This window comes from Rhea americana, unplaced genomic scaffold, assembly GCF_003343005.1.
Source record: "Rhea americana isolate MKP2758 unplaced genomic scaffold, rheAme1 scaffold_36, whole genome shotgun sequence".
Taxonomy (NCBI): Eukaryota; Metazoa; Chordata; class Aves; order Rheiformes; family Rheidae; genus Rhea; species Rhea americana.
Genome location: NW_028186490.1, coordinates 6,225,880 through 6,240,084, shown reverse-complemented (window position 1 = coordinate 6,240,084; position 14,205 = coordinate 6,225,880). Strand labels below are relative to the sequence as shown.

General features: G+C 38.5%; 2 long non-coding RNA genes across 2 annotated transcripts in view; both read right to left on the bottom strand.

The window, feature by feature from the left end:
• LOC146591801 (uncharacterized) overlaps positions 1-71 on the bottom strand; it is a 14,571-nt gene extending 14,500 nt beyond the window's left edge. The window contains exon 1 of the long non-coding RNA XR_014896730.1: positions 38-71. This is a non-coding gene — a long non-coding RNA (uncharacterized LOC146591801). The remainder of the gene's footprint in view (positions 1-37) is intronic.
• Positions 61-14,205, bottom strand: LOC146591800 (uncharacterized). The gene is made up of 3 exons (XR_014896729.1): positions 14,120-14,205; positions 10,354-10,449; positions 61-127 (listed from the first exon to the last, which is right to left on the bottom strand). It is a non-coding gene; the product is annotated as an uncharacterized LOC146591800 (long non-coding RNA).

Below are 14,205 nucleotides of genomic sequence, written 5' to 3'. Positions count from 1 at the left end.
TGAAATAATTATGATTGTTAGACCTTTAATATCTTACCTGCCAGTGCAGGAATMTGACTAACTACTAGCAAAAGGCGTAGAGTAGATATATCAGGGCTGCAGGATTTTCCCCATCCATCTCGTTTCACTAGGAAAAAGAAGAGAGATTTGATTCTTTCTAAACAATCTGATCAATCACATTTCATAAGCTTTTTCTCACATTTAAATTTGATAGAATACGTACCTCATTTATTTTTATGTAGTTTCGTGCATTTTTAYTGTCATGGGCATATTCTCCTACCCTTTTCCCTGTCTCTCCAGTTCCTTGAGCTTCATGAGGAAAATATAAAAACAGGGATGGAGTGAAATTCTAAGTTCCAGACAAAGACTGTTTTCATTTCTGTTTTCTTGATCTGTATAAAYTGCCAGGTTTTCCTTAATGGAAAAATATTCCTGCTTTTCTACTATGTGTTTTATGTGCAAAAAAAGTTTTGTTTAAGTGTGTTTCAAGATAAGAAAGGATTGCAAATTGAGGAAAAATATCTATTCTGGCAATAATTCAGAAAGACCCTGCATCATGTTTYTATTTTGTGAATCTTATCTCCTATCCCATTTTGGGGAGAAAGAGCTGGGATGGGGAAATATTTAWAGGATCATTTCTAGCATTAGATGTTTCCTATCCATTTTATTAAGAGTAAGATCATATCCAAGTTGTATTTTTCTTCCCTGATGACAGATGCGTATAAATATTCATTTGTCAACTCCTGGGCTGGGTATTTTCTAAAGACGGTGTAATTGTTACTGCAGTTGTGGCTGTGGACTGTAACATCTCATTTGAATTCATGAGACCTGTTAAAAACTTTAAATACATATGAAGTAATATTAAAGCCTAATGAAGAACAAGAATCCCATCTGCTACCTGCAATTCAATACTACCTATATATCATAAAAAAGGGAAAACAAAGTAAGCAATGAAGATGGAAAATTGTTTTTTATCCAAACTTCAAAAATTTTCTTTTCGACTATCACTTCTAATCCCTTTTGGGGAATCCCATGTTAAGTATCATCAAGTAGCTTATTTCCAGATTTCTGCAGAGCTCTTTGTGTTTTAACCCACTAAAAGTCTGTCAAAGCATCTAACTGCCAAATTTTTCCTAAAGGAGAAAACTACTTAAAAACCCTAACAATAGCCTATTTTATATCTAACTTTGCTCATACATGTTCTCTTATTTCTATTAATGATCTTAAGAATTTACCAAATACTTCAAAGCTTCCAACTGAATTTTGTGTCTGTGCAGTGCAGAGACAAAGATTATATTACGTGAAAATTTAAACTACTTGGAAGAACGTAAGATGTTCCACAACAAATTTTGCCTCACTTGCCAGTTCCTTTCAGAAGAAGTTGAAGTGATTTTCCTCAAGCTCTACTAAGAGTTAATTCTGAGCTGAGACGCAGAGGAAGATTCAGCTCTCAAAAGGGACTGCCAGGAACCGATTAGGGGCTTATAATATGTTGTATCCTTGATATGATTGTGGTATCCCCTGGCCTAGGGATAGTAGGCCACCATAACGTACTTTTAAAATCCATTTTTAATCACACTCTCAAATTAGRTTTGTAGTTAAAAGAGGAGCATGTGAGTTTTCCACTGACTTTAGCAAGATTAGTACTTCACAGTATGCCTCTATTCTTGGTCACTGGAATCAGCTACCAGGCACCAGAGCTCAAAATGCCTGAACTATTTGCAGAACATGTGTAATAAGCTGARGTATCATTGACTGTAACATTGCTTAGAATCTAATTTATCAAAAAAATAAATACTTGTTAGTTTTATAAAATCTGGAGAGTAACTGAAGAAGTTTGGCCCATTTGTTGAGTGGGTTGAGATAAATCCAAAGGACACATTAAACATCTATCTACACAAAAATACAGAGATTAGCAGTATGCCATACTTTGCTGAGGATGTTTACATTTGCTATGGTATAAATCCATAACAGCAGATTGTATCCATCTGCCTGACACCTATAGTCAAACTATTTCCCTAATGCAATTGTAATGTGATGTCTGTATGTGTTTCTGAACAGAAGCAGTGACCATGTTTTTAAGTTTTGCTGCTTCTACAATTAATGGTGAGAGGAGTGAAATAGCATCTACATTTTGTGTACATATATGTGCATGTGTATGCGTGTGCACASAAACACATTGAAAAGAAACAGGGGACACCTTTGGGTTACCTCTAGCTACYTATCACGCCAGATGACGAACAGTGTTTTATCTTGAAAGCTTCTGAAATCTCTCAGCATTTTCTCAGCTATGATTGCCCATACGCTTCCAGGTGCAAATGGAAAAAATCTGAAATGCCACAAGAAAAATAGTTACCTGTAGTTTATTTCCATAATCCCCGAAAGCAAAGATATTTGAAAACTTGCAAGAAAGCTTAATTTGTAGAAACTCATTTATGCAAACTTTAATAATATTCACATCAAACCTACAAAAATTCTTAGATAGGTGTTAATTATTAGCTGTTAAATATAGATTAAAAGTGGAAACAATCTAGTTAGAATACTCAGAGGATAAAAACAGCCTCAGAGAGTACCAATCAAATAATGGTACAGAGTGCCACTGCTTTACCTTAGGAAAAACAGATTGGGACTTAAAATGGATCTTGTATGTGAAATGTTTAAATCACTTTCGAAAAGAAGCCACGTTATCTTAGGCGGCTTAAAGATGAGAAACAGAATCCTTCCTCGTTTACGGGATTTTTGGATTTGCGCATAAGCTTTTGGTGGTTTTTTTTGGTCTTGTTTCAATGCTTTTTTTTTAAGCTGTCAATATCTCAATTGCACTCTGAATATTGTCTAACTACTTCTTCATGTTGATGAATGATGCAAGACTTAGGTATAATTGCAGTTTTGGTTTTCTGTGGTTCCTAAACAGGCTTTTAAAGTAAACTATAAAACCAGAACATAAAAGGGTTTGTTATTTCATGGATCATAGAAATTGCAAGCTTTATAGCTTTTTTGATCATACAACCATCTGGGCCAAAATTTTGCAGTAAGGTCTCTTAATAGAATTTAGTCAATCAAAAAATAGCTACATAGAAATCCATTTGCAAAATAAAATCTTGATTTGATCATATAATCATTTGAGGATTAAGGAGAGCTCAAGTTCTGATCTCAGTGTATGAAAAGATCTATTACACTAAATACCATACTGTATAATGTCAAGGGGCCAACCTAAAAACCAGCGAACAGACAGTGGCTTTTTSTTTGTGTATCCCTAACCAAAAATTCATCTGAAATCTGCTAATAGTTGACTGGGTAAGAATGAGTTCACCTATGGGCTATGGCTACACCTATGCCGGTTCACTTCTCAGCACACCCTCCCTGCTGTCAGTCTTACAAGAGAAAGAAAACACAAACTGAACTTTGGCCCTTACCTGTCACAGTTTCTATAAGGTAGGGTCAAATATTTTCCATATTTCTCAAATGAAATGAAAAAGAAGCAAATGACGATGAAGGAGCTGAAAGCTTTTTTTTTCTTTAAGAGAAGCTGTAAAGGGGAAAAGGACACAAGAGCAGAGAACTGTAATAAGATTACAGAAAAGTATGCAAATGCTCATAAAAAAATAGGATAGATGGATAGAAGAAGAACAAACACAGGTGAGAGACACTATGCTGACTTTAGGAAGATAAATTTTTTTTTCTTTTTTTAAAATGTAGATTGAAAGTAGAATATGCTAATGTACAAAAAATTTCTATTCTCTGTAGATACATCCAGATCCTTTGCTACAGACATCGATAAATTGTCAGTATGGGGCTCCTGTGACCACCTCCATCATGTATCATAATTACAGAATTTCTATCTCTGTGTCACTGAAAAATGCGCAATCAACTACAAGATTCCCCTTGGCAGATGCACTTAAATGCTCCAGTGGTGCCACACACTAACTCCTACAACTGCCTTTCATTCTACAGCTGCAGGAAGAATAAGCCGTTCCAAAGGCAGGAAGAGGAGGCAATAGCAAAGCTGAGACTGGTTACAGTTACTGTGAGTAACACTGAAGAAAAATTCCTGCTCTGTTAATTGAAATCTTGTTTTACACCAATGGCTCAAGAGATGCAGTGCACTGATGGAAATGATGTAGACAGTGATGCTGCAGAGACTCTTCAGGCAGAACATGGCTGTACATTACCGAACAACATCTCACACTGCCACAGGAACAGGATTTGCTTTCTGAATGATTGGCAGGGCCCTAAGGTAGACTCTTTCTGAAGTATTCCTTGGGGTTTTCACTTCCAGATGGAAAAGTGATAGAGCTAAGTTCATCATGTCATCTTCTGGATGACATCTCCCACAATGAAACACTCTCTGTCACTAAAATACAGTGCCAAGCATTGGGTATGAGCCTAGTACATGAAGTGGAAATGGAAACCACAGCCGTCTGCTGCAGAGATGCAAGCCAATAGTTGAGTCATCCCAAGACCTTCATATAAATCCTTCTACTCTGTTTTTTGTGTTAGAAAATTGATAAATTGATAAAAAAAATATATGCAGCCACTATCAGCTCATTCAGGTGGCAAAAAGGGAATAAAGAAAACAAACACTGAAGTAGGTATCCGAGTAGAGTTTTCTTTTGTACAGTATGCTCTCTATGCATTCCTGGAGGGATATCAGACTGTAGCAAATCTTAACTACAACTGAATAGAAAAAATAATTCAAGATTAAACATTCAGAGAAAACGTAAAAATCAGTACTACCTGAAASATGGTAAAATATCCTACCTTGGCAAACAGGTTGGGGAAGGGATGACAGGCCAAGAATTCATTCACAGCTAATCTGTGCTAGACTTACTGTTCAGCTGCATTATCTGRTGGTACCTCATCTTCTGACTCAGGGGCAGTCTCATTCATTAGGTCCTGTCTTTTACTCTCTAATTACAATGGCAAAGTGATTGCCAGAGATTTAATGCTTTGCAGTGCCCAGGACAATGGGACTACTCAACTGTCTTGAAGAGCTTTTACATACTTTATGATGATAAAGGAAAGGCCAAAGCCACCAAGAAAAGTRTTTCATAAAAAGAAGAAAAAAGAAATCTGTTATAATATCTCTATCAGCATATGGAATTTTCAATAACACATTTTAAAAGTGCCCRAGATTTTAAAGTAAAGAAAGGACAGCACATTGAGTAACAAGAACAAGAAAACCCCAAAACAAAAAAACCCCAAACACCCCAAAATCGATGCAGTTCATCCATTTAAAATAATCAAGATTCATTCTGGACTGTATTAGTCCATTGTGATTCAAAATGTTAAATGCTTCAAATACTGTTGGATAGGAAGATTTCAGCAGCAATCTGTGGCTACAAGAGTGAAGTAATCGCACAGTGGGCTTCTAGAACAGTAAACAATCTACTTAACTCTTAAACAGGAGTATCAATTTGACACCTGCTTGGCTTCCTGTGGTGCAGTGTGTGTGCCTGAGATGCTTTTTATGCCTTCCAGTCTCACTAAAAACTGTATTATAGCCCACTCACACTTGAAGTGGAGCCTTCTCACCAGAATAAACTTTGAAAAGAAGAGGATGTTTACAGAAAAAGAAATTAACTTGGACAGTTCCTCTCCTCCTTTTTTGCTCTTTTGCTTACTTTTAGGTATTYGTAGAGGCATGAGAACATACAGACCCCCAGAACCAGATTCTGCTACTGTGTGAAGTCAGAATTCCATGTTTGCCACATTACAGATTTCCTCTAGAAATGRCTGCCAGCATAAAAATCGGTAGTTCACAATTGTTCTACAGAACAAGTTAAGAAGAAATAGAATCCAATTCTGTAAGACACTAGATATTCCAAGAGTTTTCATACTTGTAGTAGATAACAGCTGTGTAAAACTACTTAGCTTTAGTGTAGTAAAATTCCAAGAATCTGGGTCAATGCACAGTCTTATGAACTCAGAAATTCATTTCGTACAAGCATTCCCAAATAAACAAAAATGACCTTTCTACCAAGTATTTTATATATATTTATATAAGTACATAAATACATATACATATGTCTATACTCCTCTTCTATAAACGGCAATCCCAAATTATATTTCAGATTTATTTTCAACTCCATTTGAGACTGAAGTATTGATTAAACCCTGACCAGGGAGAAGAAGAAGAAGCAGCTTATAGACTTATAAGTTGTGTGGAGCTGCAATTTAAAATAAGAGAAAATGCCTTTCAGGCTTTGCTTAAATAGCCCTGGAATCATASAATCAGTAAGGTTGGAAGGAACCTCTGGAGATCATCTAGTCCAACCYCCCTGCTCAAGCAGAGTCACTTAGAGCATGGTAGACAGGGTTGCATCCAGGCGGGCCTTGAAGATCTCCAGAGAAGGAGACTCCACAACCTCYCTGGGCAACCYGYCMCAGTGCKCCGTCACTCTCACAGGGAAGAAATTCCCSCTCACGTTCAGGCGGAACTTCCTGTGGTTCAATTTCTGCCCATTGCCTCCTGTCCTGTCACATGGGACAACTGGAAAGAGTTTGTCCCCGTCCCCTTGACACCCTCCCTTCAGGTACTTATCCACACTGATAAGATCCCCCCCTCAGTCTTCTCTTCCCCAGGCTGAAGAGGCCCAGCTCTCGCAGCCGTTCCTCCTAGGGCAGATGCTCCAGCCCTCTGCTCATCCTTGTAGCCCCATGCTGGACTCTCTCCAGCAGCTCCATGTCTCTCTTGTACTGGATCATGTGGCAAGATAAATAACATTCTTGATATCAACTTTTTTAACAGCATGATAAAATGAGATGGATATTGATGAATTGTAAACTTAAATTTCTCAGCATAGTTATATTTATACAGGAGGTAAGCACTGATTATGGATGTGTTCTGAATTCTGACTGTGACATGTTCTGAACATTGCACATAGGGAGAAGAGGAATACTGCAAAACAAAAAGGATTTCTTAAACGATTAGCAGAAGTTTGTCATTCGTCCTTATATCTAATTCCTTAAAGTCATGCAATCAGTCAATGTAAAGTCAGTGTAAACCATTGCATATACACTTGGAATATAACACAGTTTATCAATATAAAGATATCAAAGCCTAACCCACCTGCCTGCCTGGAGAGGGGCAGAATGCTATCCATCCTCAGGGCAGCAGTCAGTCCATGCTGGCAAGTGGCACAGCACCGTCAGTGGTGTCACTGCTTCTGGCAGACCAGGCTCCCCAGTCTGGTGGACGGGGCCACGTGGCGGTGCCACGAGAGCAACAGGAGATGGTGGTGCCGGGGGTCTTCCTGGCAAGACTAGCGTGAGCCCGCAAAGGCTGAGCAGCCAGGCTTCCACCAGAAAGTTGTGCAGATGAACACTGGGCCAAGCAGATGGGTATTTTTTATAACAATACAAATGGTCTTTTTGACAGATTTTTACAGCAAATACGACAAATATCAGTTCATATCTTCCTCATCACTTGCCAAGAGACTAGAGGGAAGGAAACAAACAGCTGAAGTCTGGATCCAAAAAGACTGGATTCGTAAGAGCTGCTCTAATGATCTGGCTCTGCTGAGTAGATTTTCAGTCTGCTGAGACAGGAGCTATTGAAACCGTCACTGCCTAGGTGTGCACACATGTGCACGCATGGGCGAACTCTCCCCAACATCACTCTGTCTTTCTTTCCTAGGTACTTCTGAGGGTGCTTGGCATTACATTATATGCATAGATAGTAGCAGAGGAAACACCTGCTTCCTATAATGGCTAGGTGATACCACTTAAAAGAATGCTCTTATGACAAAAAAGATAAGATACTGCAATAAAACCCTTTTTTGCTATAAAATATTTTGGTAGTATAATATAGATGATACAGCCAGTGTTGAACAGAAATTGATTTTGTAACAAAGTGAGAAAGACTTCTTTAAGGGGATTTCCTCTTAGGAAAAAGTTTTGCATGTGCTGAGGAAACTCAAGACAARTTACTGAAAAAATTATTTAAGAAGAAACACGTATTCTTTCTCACTGAAGTAAAATCCCCTTTGATATTTTTTTCCAGCACATTCAAGAGATACTAAACTAAAAAATACCCAGGCCTTTAACAATACARAAAGCATAGTTAATATAAAGATAACTGAGACTTAAAATATGCAGTTAATGTCTCAGATGCTGAGAAGCTGTCCAGGCAGCAAGATCAGCATCTGATGGGACTTACTATAACAAAATAGTGCAATAAAAGCTCTGTTAGAAGAGCAAATAATCTCTTGCATTTTCATGGCTGGAAAGCAAATTATCTGTCTTCTTGGGGGGCTCACATTCTTAATTGATGATATTCAAGGCCACACTCCGGCACGTAGGGGTTGCCAGAGTTAATTGACATGATCAACACTCAACACTTCCAGTGGAATGCCATACATAATCTTTCAGCTGAAAATCCTGTAAATGGTAAAAATAAAATAAAATAACAAACAAACAAAAAAAAAAAAATCACCCCAAAACTAAGCAGCTCCTGCAAGGGTAGTGGATCAAGGCCATTGCCGTCATTCACAGACCATGACATACACCCTCTGTTAGCACAGCACACTGTTACAATCCTGCTTCTGATCGCTGACCTGTGGTATCAGGGAGTATTAGGCCAGAAAGAAGAGTGCCTTTTGCCAAACCACRGCCAAGACGTTCTGTAGTACTAATACAAGAAACCTTAACAGGAGTCCAGCGACATTAATGGAGAGCTTGTTCTTGGCTTTATCTTAATCTGCACAGTGTGCTCATCTTTCAGCTCAGCCTAACGCTAGACAGAAGGTCAAGACACACCAATTAGCTTACACAACAGATGCTGAGATCAAGTTGTCAACAGTACATTAGGTCACACATACTCAGTCATCTTAGTATAGTCCTGAAATTACATATTCTAAGCATCTGCACAAAACCTTCTAGCTTGGGATAACCTAGAACTCAAGTTTGCGAACAAAGATTTAGATAGGAGGAAGCAAAGAACGCTTTCCTAAATTGTACGCCAGCTGTTACAGGCTGCATTAACCTGCTGGGCCTGCTATGCGACAGAGTCAGCAGTGATTTCAGTGCCTAGTTGCACTGAAATGGGCTGAGCGCACTCCATAACTGCATCTGGGGAAGCGGATTAGGAAGCCAGCCCTTGCTGCCCCTCAGCTAGGAGCTATCAGTTGTCAGGCAGCACCTCGCTGCAGCCTCCTCGACACGCTTAGCGTGTGCTAATTCATCAAACGTGGCTTCCTGTTCCCCACATTAGACTGCCATGACTGCATGAGGAACAGTGTGCAATCACATAGGCATGTGAATATATCCATTTTCACTGCATTTCGCTCTCTGAACAACTGCCACTCACCCTCTGCTTAGGCATTTCACACACACTTATGTCAATAGCTCTGGTCTGCTTTCACGTGCTGTTCCCAAGGCAGGTATAAGACAAGGACTGAAGCTTATAGGTGTTGGCATCTTATTTCTCAAGACATTTGATATGTTCCTCCCACAGACAGACTTTCCATGCCTTACCTCTGCCAAGTTTGTTAACCATCAAAGCCATGCTAAAAAGAGAAGGGAAAACCCTCTTTTTTCTAGGTATGAGGAGGTTTGCAACTTAAGATCAAATAGCTTCTCATTTCCTCAACAACCCTATACAGACACAGTGGGTGTTTATTTAGTTTTTCTTGATGGCAAGCTGTTCTGCACAGTCCTTGCAAAGTAACTCATGCAGGTCCAGCCCCCTTCCTCCCAGGCGGAGGGGAGGGCTGCTGCCTGGAAATCTCAGGATGCGCTGGGCTGTGAAAAAGGCCAAGCCGGGGCAGAAGCAACTACTGCCTCCTACCAGGACACTAACCAATCTCTCCTAACCTCAGTCCCCCAGTTTCTGATGACGGTATAAACGATGACAGCAGTGAATAGAAAGTTATTTCGTATCTGTTGATATAACAACACTTATCTGCTGAGGACTGCTTAGGTGAGACTGGGAAACTSAAACAAGTACTGAGACTATAACGCCCAACTGTTGTAACAGCCCATTAGTGCCAAAATATTACCCACTTCTTTGGCAATCTGCCTGTACCTGCTGATTACTCACACCTATGGGTGTCAAGTTGTTTTTTGCTACTTGATTTAATTAGATACACATAGTASTTGTGAAGGGATTGTCAGAAGAAAACAGGAAGCAAGCTAAATATATTAAATAAAACTAACAGAGTTTGTAAATATCATTTTTTCKTACCGTACCTCACATTGTCTATCATATACACATACAAAAATTGTGTGATGGTAGAGAAGAGGGACAAAAGAAAGAACAGAGAGTGGTTTAAAGCATTAAAAAGGAGACAGAAAATAAGACGGAAAGGATAGAGAAAGAATAATTTTAATTTCGTATGTGAGTTTCCTTACCTCCACAAGGAATTCTTTTAGTTGTTAAATCTTTGGTAAACACTCACATCTTCACATCACGGAGAATCCACAGCACCCCTGCCCCAATTTCACACACTGCCTGAATCATCAGATGAAAAGAGTGAAACATAAGAAAGCGTCAATGACAAGGAAGTATCACAGGACCGCGACACTACAATTGCCATAGCTACAACAGCTGCTCTCCACTTGCAKTTTCAGTAGAGGGGGAAAATAAAACAGAAGTTTTATTTGTGTAATGTGGCTTAGGTGAGGTTTCCATTTCAGATTTAGTTAGCAAGGATTTTCAGCTTTTGCTCATCTACTCATAAATGGTATATCCTAAAGACTGATGACTTTCTGTTGAATATAAAGTAGACTGAGGCCATTTGTGTTTCCAAAGTGGCATGATACCATGCTAAAGGCACAGCCATACAGAAGCATTAATGTTAAATACAGGTTACTGCAAATGAAATTTAAATAAATCATTTTGGAGTTTATTAGTTATGAGTATTTGTGCCAGGAAAATACAAACTTACTGATATATCACAGCGTGAGAATTGCATTAGTTTATGAAATGTGTTTGGTAACTATGGGTACTAAACAATTTCATAAAGACTTCAGATAATATAGGAACTATAAATAGATTTGGAAACAAAGTAGGAGCTTAACTGCARTATCCATTGGTTGTGAAGTACAATATTCTTAACAGAACTCATTTTTATGTGCTCCAACAGGCAATTAAGGTATTTATGGCAATATGACCATCTCTTTTTTTTTGCAAATTTTCTTTCTAGCCTATTCCCCACCTCTAGTGGCTCAATCAATCTGAGCCTGGATAGTAATTAACAGGATAAGCTCTTACTCATTTATATTTTAATTTTAGAAAAAACAATGCAGAAAATGCAAGGGGTACAAGCCAACAATACAAAAAAATAACCATGTGAAAGATGCAAGAAATATTAGCAAGTAGGTGATAGAAATTACTTATAAAACAACCTAAGTATTTTTTCAATRGTATAGCATTCATATGTTTGGGGGTTTCTTTTTACTCATTGCACACTTGCCTCCTCTAACAAAGAGGTAAAAGAACTGAACATCTTTGAGACAAATGAAGAAATACAGCAGGCACTTCCCTGACCCTGCAATAGGGCTGAACTGTGGAGCACCCAGCACGCAGCTAACAGTTAATCAGGTAATTTAAGTCATGATCTAAGTCGCTCCAAAAGAAAGCTAACAATAAATTAGGTTCAGTATTGCAATTTCTGGGAAAAGCTCAGAAATTCATGATGATACGGAAAATGCTGCTTCAACAGAATAGTGCTGCTATAATTGTACCTTCTATTCATATTTTAGCATCCTCCTTCATCACATGCACACCTCTCCCTTCAGTGTCTGCACTTATGGATGCTTTGGGGAATATTTCTAGCGTAAATAAGAAAAAGCAGAAGCCTATTTTATGATTACTCAGACACCTCAGAATGAAAAATTTCAGGCCTCAAGCTGAATTTGATCAGTAAATCTGTGAACATTTCTGATGAGCTGCTTACATTTGGGGGACTTACTAATATCTTCATTCAACTTTGCTTCTTTGCAGTATTAGCTCAAGTCATAAGCAYGTATATTTTCACTACATCAACTCACATCCATTCACAAATACCTCTAAATTTATTTTAAGAAATGCTTCAAGTGTGAACCAGGCTAGTTTGATGACGGATATGGCTTAACGTTTCAACTCTGCCGAGACTCAAAGTAACAATGCGGTTGGGAYGCCAACCACAAGCCACGGTTCAAGCTGCATAATTCATCATGTGTTATTCAAATCACTGAGAGCTCCAAGGTCGTAACTAGGATGGGTGAGAGAAATAAGTCAGTAACGCTCGCAGTGGACACTGGGCCGTGGGCAACACTAAGCCAAATCTAAGCGAATGCTCCAAAAGTTTTCCTCTGTTAAACTAATTCATTGGTGCTCAGTTTTTAATGGGAAAGTTTTAATGTACTTAACATAAAATGGCTCTTTTTTCAAAGGCTAACATATGGATTTATACTTACATAGCTGGACCTAATTACAGATTTTTTCATGCTTTTTGGCTAGCCTTGTCATTAAGGTGGAAAAATACATATAGTACAACATTCAGGCAAAGAACTGTTTTTCTCATCCTAGCAAGAAGTCTCTGCTATTAGATTTTTCACTTTAGAATGAAAGTCACCAGCAATTTCTGCCAGCACTGACTGGCCACATTCACATACTTAGCTGTTACCATGTTAATAGTCTAATGAAGATTTTCATTACTCACCTATTAGTATTTAAAAAGTTTAAATTGCTGAGGAGTTACCTGCACTTACTTGCTGAGGGACAGACCAGCACACATGCTGGGAGCAGAGCTTGGGGTCCCATGACACAGGCTGGGGGCTCTTTGGCCTTGGGCACATCAGCACCCAGCTGAGCCAACAGGTCTCCAGAGATCTCCCTTTGACCTGCCAAAGAAATACGCCCCTGCTGAGAAGGTTGCTGCCACGGGACAACAGCAGCATGGAAGGTGGCAAGAGGCCAGAGCTCTGAGGTGTCCAACCGCTGCTGTTCACCTCTGCATGGGGCTGGGCCATTGCCCCAGTCCTCATGCTCTCCCATGTGCGCCCATGACTGCGTTTTGGATCATTAGCCAGACTTTTTTTTTTTTTTTTTTAAGCATAAATATCTATATGGTCATATTTATGGAACAAAGGTGTCAAAATGTTAAAACAAACCTTGCCTTTTTTAGTTTATTCTGAGGTTATGCTTGACTTTATACGTATTAGTAGAAATCCTCGGAGTGAGGTTTGCTATTCAAGCTAATAGTCTGTTCTAGTTAAGCTTCAAGTATAAAGTGCAGTATCTACAGTGTTTTCCCTTGCATGKTTTTTCAGCAGAAATGTGTCAATTTAGATATTAATTAAGCTGCACTAGAAAAAATTCCAATCATGACCGTGTACTGGTCTTTCAGTATATCCTACAGAAGGACATCCATGCCCTTTCATTGAAGAAAGTATTTATCTGGAATAACGTCAAAATCTTAATACCAGCATAAACCAGGCTTTCTTTATGGAAGGCAAGGTAGCTTCATTAATTTGTATCATTTACAGTTGCAGCCACCCACCAACACAGTTGGCTGCCAAGTATTTTGCTTCTCACAAGCAGAAAAGTTGAAGACCCATCACAAAGCACAGAGATGACCAAATGTTTGGCAGCCTGTAAACAGATGTAAAATGGGATACAACTTGCATACGTACTGTGCCTGTCAAGGTGGAAGAACACCCATCTCCGTATGTCATGATGGGCGTGTATGTAGCCACAAGAAGSGATGTGCAATATTTATTATCCTTGTTTTAAAATTAATATCCAAAAGGGGAAATATTAAGAAGTATCAGCTTCCATAAATGCCAGCGGGAATTGAAATTACAGTCGAAATTAATAACTCTTTAGTTTAAGCTATTTTCTTTTCATCAGAAGCTTAAAATTAAATCAGTTTACAAGTTTTGCCTTTGTTGAAATAAAGTCTAGAAGAAGAAAAATAATCTGGGCATTTTCATTAGATGCTAAAATGAAGTAAATGATTTACTCTATCTGCTTCTCCAGTAAGGTCATATTATAAAAAATAAGAGAAATTTTACTTCGTCTAAACATGAAGCATACGACAGAAATGGTCATTCTATAAGGAATACATGATTATGATTCACATATTAGACCTGAAATTAGTTAAGATGAAAAATACGACACCATTACCATCACTTAGCTTGAAGTAGTTCTAGCTCACGGAAGAGTATTTTCTTTGCATAGTCAGGATAAGAGAATACTTTAAAAAGTATCAGCACAGA